The following is a 23,198-nucleotide window of genomic DNA, read 5'->3' as shown; positions in this document are numbered from 1 at the left end:
ATTGGTCCTGCTATTTACCGTATCCGGTGATGGTTACCAACTCGTTAGGCACAGTGAAGTGCAAAAGATTTAAAAAGTACATAAATGAGAGGTCTAATGTACAGTAGAGTAGCCCTCAATCCTAAATATTTATGCATATAAACATTTATCATGTATAATTGTTCAGGATTCAAAAATAAGAGAAATTGGGTTAGTTACATATTTAGGCATGGATTGCATATAGGACATGTGAAACACTTAAATTTCAAGATAGCACGTCAGGTTGAATCACTGATAGCAACGATATTGTTTTTACCTGGTTTAGGCTTGACATAGAATTTATAAATGGAATAGTTTCAAATGTGTTACATTCCAAGATCTTGGTATCATTTCTCCTTCTAATATTTGGAGCTTGTATGCTCCTTGTCCGACGATTGAGTCAATTAATTAAGGGCCTTCCCACGTAAGGGCTAGCTTGCCTGCTGATTTTTCCTTCTTATTTGGAAAAACTTTTCGTAGGACAAGGTCTCCTTCCCTGAAACTTTAATCCTGAAATTTTTGTTATATGTTCTGGCTACTGCTTGTTGATATAATGTCATCCTGATTTTGGCAGCGTCTCCCAGTTCTTCTGCTAGGACCAGGTTGTCTTGCATTAGGCTGCTGTTTGCTTCGACATTGTTCAGGCTATACCTTGATGTTGGTACCCGGACCTCTGCAGGGTTGTCTTTGATGTTACTACCCAAACATTGTTCAGGCTATACCAAAGAATTGGGTGTTTGGCTTGTTGATGTCTTCGGAGTTGTCCTGTCTGCCCATAGCACTAATGGAAGTTCTTCAGCCCATCTGCCTCGTCTTCTCTTCAGTTTTATCTTTAAGTAGCTTATGACTACCTTGTTGCTAGGTTCAGCCTGACCGTTAGCTTTTAGATATCCACGGGTCGATGTGACCAGGTTAATGTTCCACTCTTGGCAAAATGCTTTAGTCTTTTTCCCCACAGATTGGGTTCCGTTGTCACATACTATCTGTGATGGGAGTCCATATCTACAAATGATATTCGTCCTAATGAAGGATATTACTTCTTTCTCAGTTACCTACCTGAAAGATCCAGCTTCGATCCATTTAGAAAAGTAGTCGGTCATGGCCAACATAAATACTTTCTGTCCTGGAGCAACAGGTAGTTTCCCCACAATATCCATACCCCACTTCATGAATGGCCAGGGTGCAGAAATTGAGTGAAAAAGTTCAGATGGCTGATGTATTATTGGTGCATGAACTTGCCAGGCTTCGCATTTTGAATATTATTCCAAGCAATCAGCCCTCAGTGTCGGCCAGTAGTAGCCTGTCCTGAGTACTTTACTTACCAGGCTTTTTCCTCCTTTATGGTTGCCACAGTGTCCATTGTCAATTTCTTGGAGTACTTGTTTAGCTTCATCAGGCTCTAAGCATCTCAGGTATGGTCCAAGAATAATTATCTTGATTGACATGGTTGACTTGTTCAATTTTACCGATAGCCGGCTCTAATAAATGAACAATTGGTATTTTATCAAAAATTATATGAGTAAAATTTGAACCTAGGCTGGCCAAAGTAGCAGCCTGGGTGTTCAGGTCTCTTGGTATTTGGTCTATATCAAATAAAGCAAATTTAGCGTTAAGGCTTTTTGCATGTTCTAAATACGAAATCATTTTTGCATCCTTAGCCGTATATATTCCCTTTATTTGATTAACAATTAAAAGTGAATCGGTTTTTAACTTTAGGTTTTGAACAACGAGGTCTAGACATACCTTTAAGCCTGCTATTAGGGCTTCATATTCTGCTTCATTGTTGGTAGCTTTGAACTCACAGCTTACAGCCTGAGCTTTCACGTCTCCCTGTTGTGATTTAAGCACTAATCCTAACCATATCCCCCTGGCATTGGATACCCCATCTATGAACAGAGTCCATTCTTGGTCTGGGGTTTTATTTTCTAATTGGTTAACTTCTTTTTTTCAGGTCAGGTTCTAGGTTAGAGCTGAAATCAGCCACAAAATCTGCTAAGGCCTGCGATTTGATCGTTGTCCTGGGTTCAAAGGTAATATCATATGTACTGAGCTGAACTGACCACTTGACCATCCTACCTGACAATTCAGGCTTACGTAGGACAGATTTTATGGGTAAGTTGGTCCTGACTATGATGTGGTGACACTCAAAATAAGGACATAATTTAGCACATGACATAATTAAGCCTAAAATATATTTTTCAAGTAATCCATACCTCATTTCAGCATCTAGCAGGCTTTTACTTATATAATAGACATGATGTTGCTGACCTTCTTGTTCCTTTACCAGGACTGCACTTACTGCTGTGTCAGTGACAGATTGATATACTGACAGAGGTTCTCCTTTATATGGTTTAGCCAGTAAAGATGGAGATGACATGTACGATTTTAAGTCTTGAAAGGCTTCTTCATGCTCAGGTGTGCAATGGAACTGTTTATTTTTTCTGAGCAGGTTGTAAAATATTTTACACCTTTCAGAGGATCTTGATATGAACCGATTCAGGGCAGCTACTCGGCCTGTCAATTTCTGAATATCTTTGACAGACTTGGGTGATTGAAGTTCCAGGATGGCTTTTGTTTGTTCAGGGCTGGCCTCTATGCCTCTTTTTGTCACCATATATCCAAGGAACTTACCTGCAGAGACTCCAAAGTGACACTTTGCAGGGTTGAGTTTCATGTTGTATTTTTCCAATATTTGGAATGCTATTTCCAAATCCTTCACATGATCTTCAGCATTTTTAGATTTTACTCCCATGTCGTCTATATACACTTCCATGATATCACCTATTTGATCCTTGAACATCATGTTGACCAGGCGTTGGTACGTTGCCCTTGCATTCTTCAGGCTAAAAGGCATGGCTGTGTAACAGTATATGCCTCGTTCTGGAATGAATGCAGTACTTTCCTGGTCAGCAGGGTCCATTTTTATTTCATTAAATCCACTGGAGGCATCCATGAAAGTCAGCATCTCATGCCCTGCTGTGGCATCTACCATGGCATCAATATGTGGTAGGGGAAATGGATCCTTAGGGCAAGCTTTATTCAGGTTAGTGTAATCTACACAAACTCTCTATTCACCATTCTTTTTCTGCACAATAACCACGTTAGCTAACCATTCGGGGTACATTACTTCCCTGATCATTCCCGTATCCAGAAGTTTTTTCACTTCCTCGTTAATTATCGCATTTCTTTCAGGTGCAAATTTTCGTCTTTTCTGTTGCACATGCTTAAAAGATTAATCAATGTTAAGTTTGTATGTAATTACATCAGCGCTAATTCCAGTCATATCAAATTGAGAAACCAAGATGACTTATTCTTAATAAATTTTACCAATTTTGGCCTGACACAGTTTGGGGCATCAGACCCTACTAGAACATACCTATCAGGATACTAAGGGTCTAGGATTACCTGATCTGTTTCCATCCTGGATGATGCCACATAAGTGATCCTGGCAGGGTACGGTAATTGGTATGCAAGAGACTTACCTGCCTTGGAAGGCTTTAAGGCTGTTGCATAACATTCTTGGTGTGCTTTGTGCTCTCCTTTGATTGTGGCTATGCCCCAGTCTGCTGGAACCTTGATGCACTGATGATAGGTTGATGGTACAGCCTTAACATTATGGATCCAGGGTCTGCCCAGAATCGCATTGTAGGATGACAAGCAATCCAGGACTCCGAATTTCTCATAGGATGAGACTCCTTCAACATAAGTTGGAAGATGAATTTCTCCCAATAAGCTTCTGGTTTCTCCACTGAACCCTACCAAGACGCTATATTTCTTGGTGATTTGATCTTCACCAATATTCATGGCTTTCAGTATATCAAGCATGATCAGGTTCACTGAGCTGCCTCCATCTACTAGGATCCTCCTCACTGCAGCGGTTCCAATCTGCATAGAAATTACCAGGCCATCATGATGAACATCAGGAATTCCTACCAGGTCACAATCACTGAAAGTGATTGTCGGGACATGATCCAGTTTGCAAGGTGATGTAGTCCTTGGCATCCTGGCTATCTTTTTTGCTGCTGAACTTGTCAGGCCACAAATTTCTGATCCACTGGATAAGAATTTTACTTCATAGATTGGGGGTGGTGGAGTAAGGTTGCGGTCCTGTTTATGCTCCTGGTTCTCTCTGCCCTAGTCTGTGTTTATGCCTTTTATCCTGATCAGATCCTTTAGATATCCGGATTTCAACAGGAAGGCTACTTCTTTTCTCAGGGTGAAGCAATCATCCGTTGTATGTCCAATGTCCATGTGGAATTCGCACCATTTGGAGTTGTCTCTCCTAGGGTTGGGATTTTCTACCATCCTGGGCCATATGACTACTGATCCCATGTTTTCAAGCCTTTGGATCAATCCTGCAATATCAACACTGAAGTTATGCTCAGAAATAGGTGGGAAAACTTTAGCCTTACCTTGATATTCATTTGCCAGGTTGACTTCTGAATGGTCTGGCCTGGAATATGGAGTAGATCTGTAATTGTTTCCTTTGTTGCTCTTCCTATTGCTCTTTTCATAGTCCTTTGATCCATTGGATGATCCGGCTTTGTAGCTTTTGTCTTCTTCCAGCATGATATACGCAAGGGTCTTGGTCTGGACATCTTCGAAGGTATGGCAGGGATACTTAGTGAGTTCATTGTATAGGTCACTATGAGGTAGTAACCCTTGCCTGAATGCCTCCACTGCTGTTTCAACGTCACATCTGGGAATAGACATTTTCTCCTTGTTGAACCTGGTGAGGAATACCCTGATAGTCTCCTTTGGCTTCTGTGTAATCCTGTAAAGATCACTAGACCGCTTCTCCAACTCCCTGCTACTTGCAAACTGGTGGTTGAAGTTGTTGATCAGGTTGGCAAAAGAATGGATGCTCCCGGTTGGCAGGTTGATGTACCATTGCAGAGCAGGTCCGGTCAGGGTTGTTCCAAACCTCTTGCACATGCAGACTTGTCTAAATTCACTAGGGATAGATGCAGCTAACATTTTCTGTTTATAGAGAGCTACATGATATTGTGGATCAATGGTTCCATCATAAACTTTGATAGACGGAATCATAAAATTTTTACGCAGATCCACTTTTGCTATTTCGTCTATAAAAGGTGAATCAGCATAACTGGCAGGGCAGCCTCCTCCAAACTGGCGGGAACTCCAGGTATCTTTTTGAATTTTTCATTCAGCTTCTTGATTTCTTAGACTACTGTCATCATGATAGCTGCTGCAGATTCATCAGGTTTTTCATTGTTATTATTTGGTTCACCATCGCCATCAACATTGATAAATTTAGAGCCAGTTGGACTCCCAAAGCTTGAGAAATCAATGTTTTTGATAATTGATGCAAATGGTGTTCCTGGCTGGAATCTAGAGCCTGCTCCTTGGGTTTTTTCCAATTTTTGTTTCAGAGCTGACTCAGATTCTCTTAACTGAAGGATTTAAGCCTCAGTTTGGGCAACTTTGTCTTTCAAGCTTTCCAACTCAGATATTTGTTGGAGGGTTGCATTCAGTTGTTCTTCGATGGTCGGCTGGGCCATTTTTTGTAGGTTATTTGGATTTTTGTAAGATAAGAAAAAAAGGTTTTAAAGAGCTACATGCCCCACAGTGGGCGCCAATTGTTTTGTATGGGTTTTGCACAAATCGAAATCAGGTCAGGGTAGGTTTAGGCAGGGTTAACTAGCTCGAACTTATCTGTGAATATGCAGGGCAGGGTACGAAATAAGAAAAGTAAAGCAAAATAGATAAGTAAAAATAAGACAAGGAATTTGTATGTGGAAAACCCTTAAATGTGAAAAAACCACGGGCACCAAGTCAGGAGAGGATTTCACTATATTATTGAGTAATAAGCACAATTAACTGTAAAATAGCTAAAGTATTGTATGAGAGAATTGTATGTTAGAGTATGTGTTGTGTCTTCAAATAATCTTCAATTGCTTCCTTATATAGTTCATGCTGAACGGCTGTTGGATCTACCTCATCAATGCTGAATATTTTGTCTTAATTACTTGATTTAATGCTCATTATTGCTCCTTTAATTACCGCGCTTTATTACCAAATCTTCTCCATTAATGCTCCAATTATCATTCATATATTCGTTAATAATATAATCATCTAGTCAAATATCGTCCTGATATTTCAAACGTTGTCCTCTCCATGACTTGGCGCCAGTCTTCTTGTACCCTGGTAGCTTGACGTCCTGATACCCTGATGGTCAGGTCAGGGTAAAATGTCATCCTGAGGTATCCGCGAATTTCCAGGCTGAATAGTATCCCTCTCGAAAATCGGGGATTTATCGCTTGGTGTGTAACCCACCCTTATTAAGACAAAATGGTATTTCGCCAACCGTTGCACACCTTTTCATGTCGTCGTAATGACGATTTTCAATCTCTGTTTTCTATAATCGTTTCAAAAACACCTCATCAGGTCGTCGTAATGACGGTTTTAAAACCCGGTTTTCTACAACCATTTCAAAAAAGCACCTTTTTAGCCCGTCGTAATGACGATTTTCAAACCCGTTTTTATACAATCATTTAAAAAATACCTTTTTACGCCGTTATAATGGCCGCATCAAGACACTGATTTTAACCCGTCTCGCGCCGACACAATGGCTCTTTCAAAACCCGAGAATGACACACCCTTTTTCGAGGATTTTCAAATCCCGAGGACCATACACCGTCCTCGAGGCCAAAACCATTTCAAACCTTTAAAACTCGATTTTCAAAACGCACGATTTTGGATTTCAAAAGCCGTCTTCGGAAACAACACATTGTTTTCAGAGCCGCCGCAACTCGAACTCAAACCGTCTTTTGAAAACAAACCTAAGGCAACCCTTTTTCAACTGGCCAACTCTTTGAAGATCCCTACTCTTCGAAAGCCGTCCATAAAACGACAAATGAATCTTTTTGAAAATTTCTATTTTCGAAAATTTCACTCCACCACTCCAATTCTGCCTCGTGTCTATCGAGTTATAGCAAACGTACTTATGGGTCGTTACTTATGATTCGTCTCACCTCGAGACTCGTTCAACGGCGTCACGCCCTTACATTGAACGCGAGTCAAAGTCCGGTCAACACCATCACACCATAAGTCGAGTTAGCATTGAGGCACCATGCATGGTTGCCCTCGTCTCGTTGGGTCCGAAGTGTCTTCCCGTGTTTTGTGTTGTCTGCATTTAGTCGTTAAACCGTGTCGGATTGGGATGTAACATGAGCATTTTTCTGCTTCAGAGCCATGGCCCCATCTTCAGCTTCGTCCAACAAAAATGATGACAAAAGAGATCTCACAAGTACACAGCTAGCTAGCCTACTCACAGCCCTTATGATCACGTTGGACCGTGTCGAGACCCGTATCGACACTCTGGAAAAAAAGGAAACCGGAGAACACAACACTCCGCCTTTAACCGAAACTGAGAAAAAGCTCAAGCTCTTGGAAGAACAACTCTTGGCTCGTGGAAACAACATCAACCTTGAGAACAATCAAAGATTCGAACCCGTCGGGGATCAACTGCCTGATAACTTTACCTTAATAGATGTACCCAAGGTCAAGGGAGTGGAGGACCCACTAAATCACATTCGGCCCTTCAAGGATTACATGTCCATCAAAGTGGTCAAACAAGAACTCTTCACCCAGCTCTTTCCATCATCCTTGGAACCGATTCCCCGCCAATGGTCTTATTCCCTCGATCCAAAGAGCATTACCACTTGGGACGAAGTCGCCGTTGAATTTGCTAAACAATACGCTGACAACGTGGAAATAAAAGCAGACACCCGCAGTTTTGAGGTCCTGACTCAGAATGACAAGGAAGGATTCATAGAATTATTGACCCGTTGGAGGAGGATAAGCACCCAATTGGTTAGTAAGCCTAGTGAATCAACTCTGGTGAAAACGTTTGTCAACAACCTCTCTCCACTTTATGCCAAACTGCTGAGATATCAAAACATCAAAACCTTCCATGATCTACAAATCCTCGGAACCCGCGTTGAAGACGACCTACATAAGGGCGTTCTAGCCAAAACTAGAGGTAGAGGCTACCAGGGGTCTACATCAATCAGATCTCGTCCCTAAGGTCAGACAAACAAAATCTATGAGGTCAACCTCCTCGAACTAACTACAAAGAAAACTGAGCGTCTTCAAAGGGCATTCACCAACTTGGGAACAACTTATGCCAGCGCCCTAAAAAGACTCATGGACCAAGGGAAACTACAACCAATTGGGCCCAATCCGAACCCGTGCGAGGCGAAGAAAACCCGTTTCTGTAATCCCAACGTCTCCTGCCAATACCACCAGGGCAAAGGTCATGACACAGAAGCTTGCTTCAAGCTGAAGCATGCCATTCAAGATATGATTGAGAAAGGATAATTACCCTTACCTCCGTCAACAAAGCCAAATAACAAGACAAACCCCTTGGGAATCCATGCCATCTCCGATGACGAGCCAACCCTGGATTGCTCACACCCCATCCTCCCTATTGAGGACGAGGTGAACGTCTTGGAAAAGGACACCCCGGACGGGATGTCTGTATTCAGCGCCGCAACCATGCTCACCATGTTCCAGCAGGTTGAAGAAGCCATAGCCAGTCTCTCAGAAAGGATCACCTAACTTAAGGACGCCTACCATCGGCTGGTATTCAACCTACCAACACCAACACCACGCCCAAGGGAGGGTCCTCCAAACACCCAAAACTCTCATTTCCAGAAAGGATTGCTCCCGGGACCATTCTAGCATGCCCCTCCACAATAATCAACCCCACAAAAACTACCCACATAAAAACTTCACCTGCAAAAACTATCCGCCGAGAATACCCCTCCAAGGTACCCTCGCGATCCCAAAATCAACGGTATCTGTAGGGACGATACAGAGGATGTCTAAATTGTTTCGGAAAAAGGTAAACGAGCAAAAAAGATCGGTCACCTTACCCGATCCGGATGCCCCGACAAGAATCCGAACAATTCAACAACTAATCCAACAACAAATGACCAAGTTGTCCCGGACGTGGACGTTAAACCAAGGATTCATGAGAACTCGATCCTTAAGCAACTACAAAAGGGCAAGGCCGAAATATCCATTTGGCAATTGATCGCCACATCCTTCGAATATCGGTAGGCTTTGCTACAGGCCTTGGGGAAGTTGACAGTTCCCTCTACCTCCTCTCCTGAAGAAGTGGTAGCACACATGACCAGGTATGTCCCTGACTTGAACAACCTGGTCATCTTCTCCGACGAAGATATCCCTCCGTTCGGAGCCAACCATAACTTGGCCATGTACATCACTGGGCAGTGCCTAAAAAGGAACATGCCTATGGTCCTAGTGGATGATGAATATGCGGTCAACGTCGTTCCCCTCAAGACGGCCCATAAAGTGAGTATCAAGGAAGCTGACCTGGTCCCATCTAATCAAGCAGTACGCGCCTATGACGGCACTCGTCATAAGGTTGCGGGGCTCATGACCTTGACCATTGCAACATGAACCCTGTAAAGACAAGCCAGTTTTCAGGTGGTCGATATCGATACCTCTTTAAACATGCTTCTAGGACGCCCCTTGATTCATGCGGTCAAGGTCGTCACTTCCACCCTTCATTAGAAAATCGGGGTCCCCATCAACGGGAAAACAATAACAATTCCTGCATCCCTGATCAAGGCTATAATGAAGAAGGGAATAGCCTCTAAAGTCATTGAGGAGGACGACAACGAAATGTGGGGATTCCAAGTTGTCAATGCCCTAACCGATGAATCAACACCCTGTGATTATGACCCGTTCTCAAACCTCACAGTCAACCGCATCTTGATGCGCCAAGGTTATTTCTCGGGCCTACCTCTAAACCCACTGAAGAGCACCCTGCCTCCCATGAAATAGGCCAAGGTCCCCAATATCGACTTTGGGCTAGGCTATGAACCGGCAGATGAAGACATCTAGGAAATGAGTCTCCTAGTACGAAAGCGCAAAAAGCAAGGAGTCATCCTCCACCCCTACTACTTGACTTTCAATGGCTACTTCGTTCCCGAGGGAGAGTATGAGCTCTACAATGGCTTTCCTGAGCCAATATACGAACCTATAGCAAAGGTCAAGCACCTGGTCGTAGAGGTGTTTCAAGACTGCTACTTTTTCCCTGACAACACCAAACCTGCGTTAACCCAATCTGAATCAACCTCTTGCCTAGACGGGCAAGTCGTGAGTCTCCTCTTCAGAGAAGACAATATCAAACACCTCAACTATGAGGATATCATCAACATAACTTTTAAAGATAGCCAGTTCCATCTCACTGCCTGAATCTCTGATGCTGACCCAGAGAAAGTAACCCAAGGCTGGAGGAAGACTGTCAAATTGACCGATCGCCAAGGCCGCATTCTCAAGATCACAACTGGAAAAAGCCCCATGTTCAAAGAGGGAAGTGAAGACGAGACTGAGTCTGAGTCCGAGTCTGATGATAAACTTGAGTCATAGTCTATCTTAGCTCCTAGCACTCCCGTTCTCCCGGTCAAAGTCCCTTTTTCCAGTGTTTTATCACAAACTTGTGGTTGCCTTAGAGGCTGAGTCAACTAGGGTCACCCACACTCCCGCAGAAAGTAGAAACTTGGAGCTTATTCCAGGGGCCACCTCCTCTATTGCGTCGCCTCTGCCTGCCTATGAGATGTCTGCCCTATCCGAGCTTTTCGCTCAGGTCGACTTAATGAACGCTAAGTTTGCTTACGACTCGTCCCCTTTTAACTACAATGCAATTCTAAACGAATATGAGGAATTTGACATGAGTGACTAGCCACCTCACCTAGCCAAAGAACTTGACAAAAGAGAGGATAGGGCAGCCATCATTGACCGAAACCATCAACGTAGGGACCGACAATACACCTCAAGAACTTAGGATAGGTACCACCCACCCCTTGGAAAGACAATAGTTCATTGACCTTATACACGAATACAAGAACGTATTCGCATGGTCCTACAAAGACATGCTTGGAATCGATACAGAGATTACAGAGCACAGGATAACCATTAAACCTGGAGCTAAACCCGTGAAGCAGAAGTTGCGCCGTGTGCGCCCTGAAAATCAAGGAAGAGGTAGACAAACAATTCAAAGTCGGATTCATTAAAGTTTCCGAATACTCTGACTGGGTAGCCAACATAGTCCCCGTACCCAAGAAAGACGGGATAATTCGGGTTTGCGTCGACTTCAGGGACCTGAACAAGGCAAGTTCAAAAGACGACTTTCCTCTGCCACATGTTGACATCTTGGTGGATAACACCGCCGAGCTGAGCACGCCCTCTTATAATTCATGGATGGGTATGCTGGGTACAATCAGATCAAAATGACTGAGGAAGACATGCACAAGACTACATTCACGACACAGTGGGGTACATATTACTACACCATCATGCCCTTCGGTTTAATCAACGCCGGAGCAACCTACCAAAGAACCGTCACCACTCTCCTACAGGACATGAGGCATAAGGAAGTGGAGGTATACGTCGATGACATGATCGTCAAATGAAAAGAGCGGGACGGCCACATCAGCGCCCTTTGGAAATTCTTCGCTCGCCTTCAAAAAATACAACATGAGACTAAATCCTCAGAAATGTGCATTCGGGGTTACCTATGGAAAACTCTTGGGACACGTCGTCAGGAAAAGGGGTATCGAAATTGATTCTACCAAAATCAAATCTCATCAACAAATGCCTCGGCCTAAGAACAAGTAGGAGATTCAGAGATTTCTTGGTCAAATCCAATACATCAGCCTCTTTATAGCCAAGCTCGCTATGATTTGTGAACCGATCTTCAAAAAGCTTCGCGCCTCCGATCACACCGATTGGGACGACGATTGTATCATATCCAAACCTCATGTCCTAATGCACCTCAGTAGGGAATTCCCTTATCCCGATACTTGACTGTCACCGATAGCTATGGGAGCAATGCTAGCAGAACCAGTCGACGACGAAGAACAAGATATTTACTACATCAGCAAAAAGTTCATCGAGTACGAAACAAAATACACCCAACTGGAAAAGACATGCCTTGCCCTAGTTTGGTCGACAAAGAAGCTATGACATTATATGCTCAGCTACACGGTTCACATCTACTCCAAGATGGACCCGGTCAAATACATCTTCAAAAAGCCCGTGCTAAACGGAAGGCTGTTTAAGTTGACACTCATGCTATCCGAATTTGACCTCAAATTCGTACCCCTCAAGGTTATCAAGGGAAAGGCAGTCGCTGATTTTCTAGCAGAAAATCCCATCAATGAGGATCGAGCGACCGACACATGGTCACTCCCTGATGAAGACATCCTTTGCGCCGACACCGATACATGGGACGAATACTTTGACGGCGCATCAAACCTAAGAGGCTTCGGGGTAGGACTCCTTTTAATATCACCAGATGGGGAACACGTTCCGATCTCAGGCAAGCTAGACTTCGCCATCACCAACAATTCCACCGAATATGAAGCATGCCTCATCAGCCTACAAGCAGCCAAAACACTTGGCATCAAGAAATTGAGGGTCCACGGTGATTCCTCACTCATCATCAATCAGGTGTCCGGATTATGAAAATCCCAAGCGACGGCTTTGCACCCTATCAAGCAAAAATCAATCAAGAGGCTGAATTCTTCGACCAAATCGACTACTTCTACTTACCACGGGAGGAAAATCAATTTGCTGATGCCCTAGCAAAACTTGCCGCACTCATCAACATACCCGACGACATGACATCGATGCCCCTATGCGTCGAGAGAAGGAGCGAGTCACCTCACATCCGCGCTATCCTCAACTATAAAACCAAAAACGAATTCCCTCCCAACTCTGATACAAGAGGACAAAGAGCCATCCGTTTACTTGCATCACAATTTGTGGATGTGGGGATTTGATTGTATTTCCACGGGTTTGAAAATCGTCTTGGAGTTGCCACCAAATTTAAGGAAATTTGGGAACCACTTTGAAAAATGAGATTTGAGTTCGTTGTTGAAAATACGTGATGGGAAGTTCGTTAAAAAACACCCACCCCCGCCAGTTGCAATAACGGCCTCTAATTGGGACTATGATGGCTAATTGGACAAGACTACGATTGTTGTATGAGAATGCAAAAAACCATTTTGATCCTAACATGTGAGATTGGTTTCTAATCGTTTAATGCATCTAATCTACTTTGTCCAAGTAATTTAGTATGCGAGGATGATTTGAACTATTCTAAAAAGCATTCACAAACAAGGCTTAGATGGGAGTGGGGACGCCGACGGGGAGGTAGCTATTACAATCCAGACAATTCTTGTTGACTCGATTAGCAAACAATTGAATTAAAGATACAACTCGATCTTAATACAAGCGCTAAACATGACACTTGACACACGACCCAAACTAGCCTACTTAGGCCTTGAAATTCGTGCCATATGGTGAGGCTACGACTCACATGGACTTCGTCTTTGGCCTCATCATCGTTTTGTACACTCACTCCGCTTTAATTGATTAAATACTTCAATTTAACCAACTAAAACAAAGATTTGTAAAATCGTTTTGACTCAAAATAAAGGACCTACTTGACCCATATTTTAAAATACAAATTACATTACATGAAATTAATTACAATAATTACAACAATTAAATTACAATAAAGATTGAAATAAAACCGCAATAATTAAATAAAACAAAAACAAATTCAGACCAAAGTGGCACGAAGGCCGAGACAACACACAGCCAAACACACGGCCAAAACGGGTGGTCAAAGTTAACTATTCTAGTCATCGAGTGCAATGAATCGGATGCTAAGCATGCGCAATTCAACTAGCGAGAAATCGTTATAAGATGAGATGAATTCATTTAAACTTTTAAAGAAATTCATTTAAAATCCTATGTTGGGTTTTGTATGACCTATGAATGTCTAATTCATTTAACATGAATTCTACATATTATTTTGGCCAAGTTGCGATTTAATAAAGATAAACGATACAAATAACATACATGCATCTTAAATCAAACAAACATGCGATTTAAACTTAACTATTTCATAATTAAAATTAAAACAAAACATTAAACATGTGAAAATGAAGTAATTACATCGTAATTAAAAATAAACAAAAGCAAATCATGTAAGAAAGAATTAAACTAAGTAAAATTTCATTTTAATTAATTTAAAACATGTTATCGACATACAATTAACAAATCTATAAAATATAATTAAAAGGCAACCCTAAAATGAAAAATAAACGCCACCTAGAAAAAGTCACGTAGGATCCAAAAAGCCACCTAGATTAAAATTTAATGTGACGTGGCATATTCAAATGTGATGTTGCATATTTTTAATGTGACATGGATTATCAATTTATTATTACATGACATTAATTTAAATCATTTATCTAAAAATTAATTTAATTCACTTATATCTATAATATGAAAGGATATTATCATTATTCTTAAATTAATTTTGTATATTAAATATATAATCTTCCAAAATTTATATAACCCTTACAAATTTACATCAAATTTCATAATTTATAATTAATATTGACATTTTAATTGAAATTTTTGTAATAAAACATGTTAATAAATTTCATAATTTATATTTAAAATTGAAACTTTAATTGATGTTTTTTTAATAAAACATGTTAAGGAATTAATTAAACCTCTTCATATTACTAAACACTCATCATTATTAACATTTTTCCTATTTAACTCACAGTTTTTAAATTTTTTTGTAATAAAAATAAATTAATTAAACCTCTTCATACTACTGAACACCCACCATTATTACCATTTTCCTATTTAATTTTTTTTTTAATTAAACATGGTAATAAATTGATTAAAACTCTTCATAATACTTAACCCACTCCAAATTAATTAAAATTCTTTCCTATTTAATTAGTTTTTGTAATATAATATGTTTATAATTTTATTAAAACTCCTTATATTACTCAACACCCATAATTTTCATTAATATTTTATCCTATTTAATTCATCTCTCGAGGTCCTCGTCAATCAATTATCTAATTTAATAATACCACAAAATAAATTAAAAATTAAATTAAAATATGAGAATTTATGGTTGTGTAATGACTATAAAACATACAATACCAGTAATAGTTTCTATTCACTTTATTTCTTTAAAATATGCCCATTTGTCATGACTTTCTAAGTTGTGGATTGTATTTTGTGGTTTAATTTATTTATTTGATTATATTGATTATATTGAGTACATTGAGTATTATTGTTGTTGTTGTTGTTGTTGTTGTTGTTGTTGTTGTTGTTGTTGTTGTTGTTGTTGTTGTTGTTGTTGTTGTTGTTGTTGTTGTTGTTGTTGTGTCCAATAAAGTATACTTTAATTTGTTATGTTGGTTTTATGAATCGTTTGCTTTATATTTGAATTGATGTTTTCCAGTTGGTTTAATTTAAGTGACTTACATGTGACATTGTTTTGATTCGTTTGTCAAGTTTTTGCCAGGTTGATATTTTATCTTTTAGTCAATGTATTTTTTATATAACTTTAAAGCACAATGAAACGTATGTGAATGCCGATAAGGCAAACCATCATGTGGGTAATCTGGAGAGGGAAGAAATACAAAAGGCACGAAACTGAGGTAAAATTAAAGGTAAAAAAACGTAAGGTAGAAACTGCTAAGTAATGGATGATTATTGATCTCAAAATAGAAGTCTGATAACATTTCTTTTAATTTGTTATTAAACGTATATTGTGGTGTAATTTTACTATTATACTTTCCTGATCAACCTATTTGAATTTTTATTTTTGTATTCACGAGTGTAATCATCTCTAATATATATTTTTCTTTTTCATTTTATATGAACTATTATCAAGGCATGGAATAAAAGGAAGTGAAAGTGAACCTTCGGGTAAATATTAAATAGTATGATTTCTAAATTCTACTTCATATGTTTTTAAGTTTATCTGTCTTTTTTTTGTCAAAACAGGAATAATACATAAAACTTACTCTCATAATTTCCTGAAAAAAAAAAACGACTCTCATAATTAATGGTAAATAAAAAAGTACAAATAATTGAATGAAAAATCTTTAAAATATCACAATTTACTTTTTGAACGATCATGACAATAATTAATCATTTTAATTATGTCATTTCCTCTTCCAATTTAATTAAGTTTTCTCCAACTCCCACCTTTTGATTGTTTTTCTATAAAATTTACTTTACTTTTTAAAGTGGTTTATGCTTTTTTAACCAATATAAGATGATCGTTGATCTCAAAATGGAGATCTTATAGTATTTCTTTAAATTTGTTATTAAGCGTATAATGTTGTGTAATTTTACTATTATGCTTTCCCGATCAACCTATTTGAATTTATATTTTTTTTATTCACGAGTATAATAATCTCTAACATATATTTTTCTTTTTCATTTTATATGAAAAATTATCAAGGCATGTACTAAAAGGAAACTTACTAAAATGAAGCGAAAGTGAACCTTCAGATAAATATTAAATAGTATGGTTTCTAAATTCTAATCCGTATATTTTTGAGTTTATGTTTTTTAATCAAAACCGGAATAGATTATTTTATAGTCTTTAATATTATTTATATTTTTATATAGGATCATGGACATAAGTATAACAAGAGATGGATCAAATTCTTAAAATAGTAATAAGGAACTTAACAAATTTTATGAACCTTTTGGAATTCGAATTTAGGGAATATAGTTATTTAGATTATTGAGCAATTGAAATAAAAATTTAATTCGTAATACATGGAGTTGATACGACCGTACCGACCATATCGTTGAATCGTATCTAATATTTTTCTATCGATATAATAAATGTTTATCGGATGTAAATAATATTTGAAGCATGCACGTGGTGATAAGACTTCAAAGATATTTCTATGGGAGGGTTGATGGAGAGGTCTGGAAATAATTTGGAGATGACTATACTGAGGTATTGAGTTTACAACATTATAAGGCATCATTGAAGATTTTTCCATACGGAATTTATTATATACGCATGGTTTAAACTTTTAATATTTAAAAACTCAGTTTATTATATTGCGGAGTAAAACACACGTATATATAATGAGTCATCTTTGACATTACTCCGTTGGCAAGTTTCTCAAAATTAGTAGCTACCACATTGTCACTTGTAAGATTCGATTAAAAAATAAACCAAAGTTGTCAAAGAAATAAGGTATTAACTAACCAATTTCTATGTATTTCAAGACTATATATTTTTAAATGGATCAACAACTAACTGCTCGACAAATATTAACAATACGATAAAAATATCAAAACTAAAACAGATAAACCCGTGAATTTCACGGGTCACAAACCTAATTGTTCCATTTTATAATTTAAACATGATAATTATTCTAACTAACATGTTATCGTCATAAATTGAAAACGAACATATGATTAATGTACTATTATTCTAAAAGCAATTAAACCATCATTAATGACAAATAATTACGAAACATTAACTAATGAAATGATAATTAAAAGACGATAAAAAACGAAATAAAAACGACATCAGGCCGCGGCATTCACGAGAGAAAGAGGAGAAAAGAGACGGGATTTTGTGCACCCTCAATTCATATGTAAACTTGGACACCACTCCGGATCCCGTATGCAAGTGTTGCTTTGAAGGCGCATCTTCGACGATTGTAAAACAAAAATCGAAACAATTTAACAAAATCAATTTCGAAAAACAAAATCAAATTGTCGTGCAGCAATTTTCAAACGAAGATTATGACTTCGTTTCTTACTCAAATTTAAATCCGAAAGATATTATGGAATCCTTAAACTCCGAAAATTTGATTTTTAACAAAAAACAGAGGTAAAAATGGTTAAAACATGATTCAACAAGAACGAGAACATGTGTTGTCCAAAACGCGAGAGAACACGAACAAGAGAGCAAATCGATGCTCTAATGTTCGTCTAATCTCTTGTGTGAACTTTGTACTTTGTTTCTGGATATGAGAGGACTTTAGGATTGTTTTTTACGTGTTATTGATGGTCATTTTCTAGGGTTTCGAGAGCTCTCAAAACCGTGTCCTTCCGTCCCCCTTTTCGGTGTTCATGTGTGTGGTTTATATAGGAAAACAAGATGGGGTGCTAGGGTTCGGTAATTGGCTGCTTAGGGTTTCAAAAACATTGCTTTAGGAAGGGGTTGAAGAGTTTGGTCGAAATATGGAGTATGGAAGGGTAAAGTTTCGGTTTTGGAAAGGATATGGAAGGAGATTGTGTTTCGGAATTTGAAGGATTGTGTGAGCTAGTAGGATAGGGGAAATATCTTTCTTTACTTGGGGAGTAAGTAAGAAATGATAGGGGAATGAGTTGGATGGGATGGGGCTCGAAAAGGGGACGGGTTGCTCCCTATTTTGACGTGGCAAAACGCGGGTTATGGGTGCGGGTTTTGGTATGGGTTTGGACATGGGTTTGGGATAGGATAGGTGTTGGGTGGATGGCTAGGCTTGTTGGTGTTGGGTTGGGTGCATGATGCCACCTAAGAAAGTGTAACGAGTGAAACAAACTCAACCTCAACCAGAGGCATGTTCACTTCCTTAGGTGATTGTACCTCAGCTTACACAATCTACAGTTGCTTCATGTTCTGGTGTGGTGCAGGAAAAATATGTTCATGTAATTAACCCTACAACTATTGAGGATCCAGTTGAGGGTGATCATACACCTTCTGCTCAACATCTTGATGACAGTGGGTCTCAGTTACATAGCAAGGAAATTGTTGCTGCTAGGGACTCAGTTGCTTTTAACCTTGATAACAGATTTCAAACCCATGAGGGCCTAAATGCTGATAAGGGTAATGAGGTTCAGGATGTTGTGTTAGAGGCAGAATTGGACCCTGGAGGGGTCATTGCTCAATGATCTTAGCCTCTTGGAATATTAGAGGGCAAAATGACCCCCTTAAGCAAAAGGAGGTGTTTGATTTCTTGCTGGTCAATAAAGTGGATTGCACTGCTATTTTGGAAACCCGTGTGAAAGTTTCTCATGCTGGTTCTATTGCTAAAAAGTTTGCTAGTTACTCTTTGGTGGATAATTATAATGCTCACTACAATGGTCATATATGGGTTCTGTGGAATCTAAGATTGGTTTCTTTAACTGTTTTGACTTCTAATGCTCAATATATTCACTATGCAGTTACTCATGTGGCCTTTCATTGCAAGGTCTTATGTATTTTTGTTTATGCATTTAATAATGCTTCTGCCAGGAAGGATCTATTGGGGGATTTAATAAACTTTGCTGCATCAATTACCTCTCCTTGGGCGTGTCTTGGTGACTTTATGTGGTTCTTTAAACATTAGAATGGGTGGGTGGGGTTACTTATCCTCCTTCTGTTATGAAAGACATTGGTGATTATTTGGACACTTGTCGGTTAAGTGATCATAGTGCTACTAGTTGCTATTATACTTGGACGAATAATCAAGGAAATGACTTGAAATGGGGGAAATTGGATAGAATCTTAGTTAATGTTTCCTGACATCAGAGACTCTCCTCTTCTACATGCTTTTTTTTTTTGTGCTGGGGTATCTGACCATTACCCTGCCATACTTGATCTTATTACTGGCTTTTTTAGGATTAATAGACCATTTAGATCCTTAAATTGTTGGAGTCTTTCTCCCAATTATATGTCTTGTGTGCTTAGTAGTTGGTCCACTCCTTCTTATGGTGATAAGATGAGTCAATTGTTCTCCAAGCTTAAATTACTGAAGATTATATTAAAGACTCTTCATAAAGATGGTTATAGGGATATTACTTCTCGTGTTTCTTCTACTAAAGCATATTTAGCCAGGTGTCAGGCTGCCTTGCAAGCTTCTCCTTTGGATGCTGGCTTACTTCATCATATTCAGAGACTTCTCAAAAATTTTAAGGAGCTTCGACAAGCTAAAATTGATATTCTTCATTAGAGAGCCAAAGTGCATCACTTCATAATTGATTATTCTAATTCTAAATACTTTTATGCTAGAGTATCTGAAAGGAAACGAAGTAGTTCAATTGGTTCAATTTTTAATTTTGCTGGTGTTCAATGTAATGGTACATGATGCGTGTCATTTATATGATGTTTTACATCCCATTTTACACGCATTTTAGAGCTCATTCATGTAGTTCATGCTACATTTCTCCCTATTTCCGTCTACTTCCGTATTTTTGTACATTATTGCAGAAATGTGAAGAATCCAGAGGAAATCGAGCTAAATCCGTCCCCGAGTATCCTGCATTGCATTTGACGTGAAGTATTTGCTTAAGGAACGAGCTTGGTGCGCAATCCAAGGCCCAAAAGACAAATCCACGAGATTATAGAAGTCAAGTAGCAGCTAAAGGAGTCGATCGACCACTACCTTCCGTCGATCGACCAACCATCGGGTTCCAGAGGCTACTGTACACTGCTATTCAGTCGATCGACCGGTCACTTCAGTCGATCGACCAAGACGCTATTCCAGACGAGAATTAAAAGATCGAGATTTATCAAGCCCATGAGTTATTAGGTTTAGGAATTATGTTACGTATACTTTCTATATAACGTAACCTAGTTCGACAGATACAATCATTCAGAAATTTACCATGTTTTACATACAGTTCTTTAGAATAATTAGGGTTGGAGATTACTTTCGGTATTGACTACAATTCACTTTGCCATTCGGCTTTGTTCTTTTCCTTCGCAATTCACACGGTACTCTCTGGTTTTATTCTATTATTTTATTTTCGTTCATAGTTATCGAATTGCTAGATCAGTTCCCAAGCCGAATTGCCATCTTTTGTTAATTGTTTATTTTACCATTTCAAGCATGAATTCTTCTGTCTATCTTATTAGTTTTATTGCTGTTATCGCCCTTAGCATGAGTAGCTAAATAGTTTGTGCTAGGATGTAGGGGAATTATAGTGTAGGCGGCAATATAATGAACACGGCCTGAATCGCGTGTCAGTCGATCGACTGCCATACCTGGTCGATCGACTGACCACGTGAGGTTTTATTTTCGTTTTAATTGTTTTAATTCTTTATTCGACGAATCGAGTGCACACCACTAGTTCAATGCTTAATATATGACTGACCCATTAGATCGAGAGATAGGGACAGTTGTTAGATCACCAATTAAAATGACTAAACTATGCTGAGATCGAAAGATAGGTAAAGTTTAGACCGTAGTCACTTTTCAGGACGAAAGTTAGTATTAGTGATATTAGGGACCTATAGCGAGATCGAAAGATGCTATTTGTTAAGAGTGGACCGAGAGGACCTCTTTATTTCCCGCCTCATGTGTTTGATTTAGACCTGTTGTAGTTGGAGATTATAAATTTATTTTGACACCTCACGACGGGTATCAAATTCTGGCGCCGTTGCCGGGGAGGCAATTGTTCTTATTTTTAGTTGTTTTTATTTAGTCTTTCTGTAGTTTAAGGGACTTCCGTTCCTTAAACTTTTCTTATATTCTTTTTGTAGTTTCTTCTTATGCGCAGGTCACAGGGTGGTGAACTAATACCATTCAATCCTGAGATCGAGAAATCCTTGCGCGAGTTGAGATGATCACAAAGGGTATTACCGACAGAGGAAGAGCTGAGTACTCTGTCAAGCTACTACGAGAACGTTCTGTTCGAAGAAGATCCACCTACATCTCCTGCTTCAATTTCTTCAGCTGAGACAGTCACTTCTCCAGAAATTCCAATCAAGGCTGAAGAAGCAACCATTGCTAGTCACTCGTGAGTTCGACAACAGTGCGAATCTCTACAAAGGATTCGAACTACCGGGAGGGGAGAAAATTCGAGCCAAAGCCTTCCTATATTAACCTGGTTGAGAGAAACCAGTTCGGGGGAGCTGCAAATGAAGATGCAGCCAAGCATATGGAGATTTTTATTGATTATTGCTGCTTTATACCCCCGCCGACTGGTGTGACCGAAGACCAGATCAAGGAGACCATGTTCATTTTCTCCCTTCGTGATGCTGCAAGAGAGTGGTATAGAGATTTGGATCGAGCCGCTCATGGGATCACCGACTGGAATTCCTTAGCCCTGTCATTCTACAAAAAGTACTTCTCTGCCTCGAAGACTAATGCCATTAGAGCTCAGATCACGAGCTTTAAACAGGGGCCTGATGAGAACTTTCATGAAGCATGGGTCCGTTTCAAGAAACTGGTGCGAACCATACCGCACCATGGGTTCGAAAAACGGAGTCTTTGCACCCAGTTCTAGAATGGGTCGTATGACGATCGAGGGCTATTTTGGATGTCTGCAATGACCAATGGCCGATTTCTTCGAGAGAACATGGGAGAGACTAAGGAATGGAAGATCATAGATGATTTGGCCACTCATAAGGCTGAATATGGGAATTCGAGAGGAAACCGGAGGAGAGTCTGCTGAATCTTTCTGTTGTTCTCGCACTAGAAGCTCTCACCGTAAGGTTTGACAAATATGAGTTGGGAGGAGCTTCTAAAGGAGGGATGTACCATGTTAATGTTTGCTTTTTGACTGTCCTTTCTGCCTCGTAGAAGATGTGGAGCTGAGGGGCATGTCTCAGAGAATTATTCTGTCCCCTTTGAGTCTTGTGCTGCCTTTCAACACTATAGGCAGACAAACATGTACTATAAGCCGAATGTCCACCCCAACTTGAGGTGGAGTAGCCAGAATGTCCTGAATCCGACTCAACCTCCACAACAACAACAGCAGCAAACATATGTGCCTCCACACAAACAGCCATATCAAAAACCTCCCTATGTGCCGCAACAGCAACAATCCCAAAATTCTGAGTTCACGGAGTTGAAGAACTTATTGCTGAAAGAGTCCCAAGCTAGAGAGGCCGGGATGAAGATGCTAGAGAGCCAAATTGCTCAATTGGTTAGCAAGAGTACCACTCGAGCTCCGGGACACTTACTGACTCAAACTGACCAGAAAGAGACCCTAAATACCATAACTTTGAGGAGTGGGTCCACCCTGGAAGGGCCTGCTATGGTCGAGGATGATGCTGCAAAAGATGAGGCAAAACCGAGTCAAAACAAAGCTGGAACGAGCAAAGGAAAGAAAAAGGCGTCTACCAGGTATATCAGTCGATCGACTAACATACCCGATCGATCGACTGAAGTGCGGGTTACAGAAGCTTCTGGTCCTGTTCAACTCAGTCGATCGACTGACATCACTGGTCGATCGACTAAGATCGCTGCTGATAGTGAGATTTTTCGTCCTCCGATGCCCGACAACTTGAGGGATCATTTGTTTCGGGGCACGACAGTCTCAAAAATATTGGGAAAAGACCCGAGTGC

The 23,198-nt window shown here is 39.7% G+C and overlaps 1 non-coding gene across 1 annotated transcript; it reads right to left on the bottom strand.

Moving 5' to 3' along the window:
- Window positions 1-21,996: 21,996 nt before the first annotated feature.
- Window positions 21,997-22,103, bottom strand: LOC141636351 (small nucleolar RNA R71). The gene has a single exon (XR_012540970.1). It is a non-coding gene; the product is annotated as a small nucleolar RNA R71 (small nucleolar RNA).
- Between the last annotated feature and the right edge of the window lie 1,095 nt (window positions 22,104-23,198).

Source organism: Silene latifolia, chromosome Y (assembly GCF_048544455.1).
Source record: "Silene latifolia isolate original U9 population chromosome Y, ASM4854445v1, whole genome shotgun sequence".
NCBI classification, from domain to species: Eukaryota; Viridiplantae; Streptophyta; class Magnoliopsida; order Caryophyllales; family Caryophyllaceae; genus Silene; species Silene latifolia.
The sequence above is the reverse complement of the archived record's forward strand: the minus strand, read 5'-3'. Positions and strand labels throughout refer to the sequence as shown.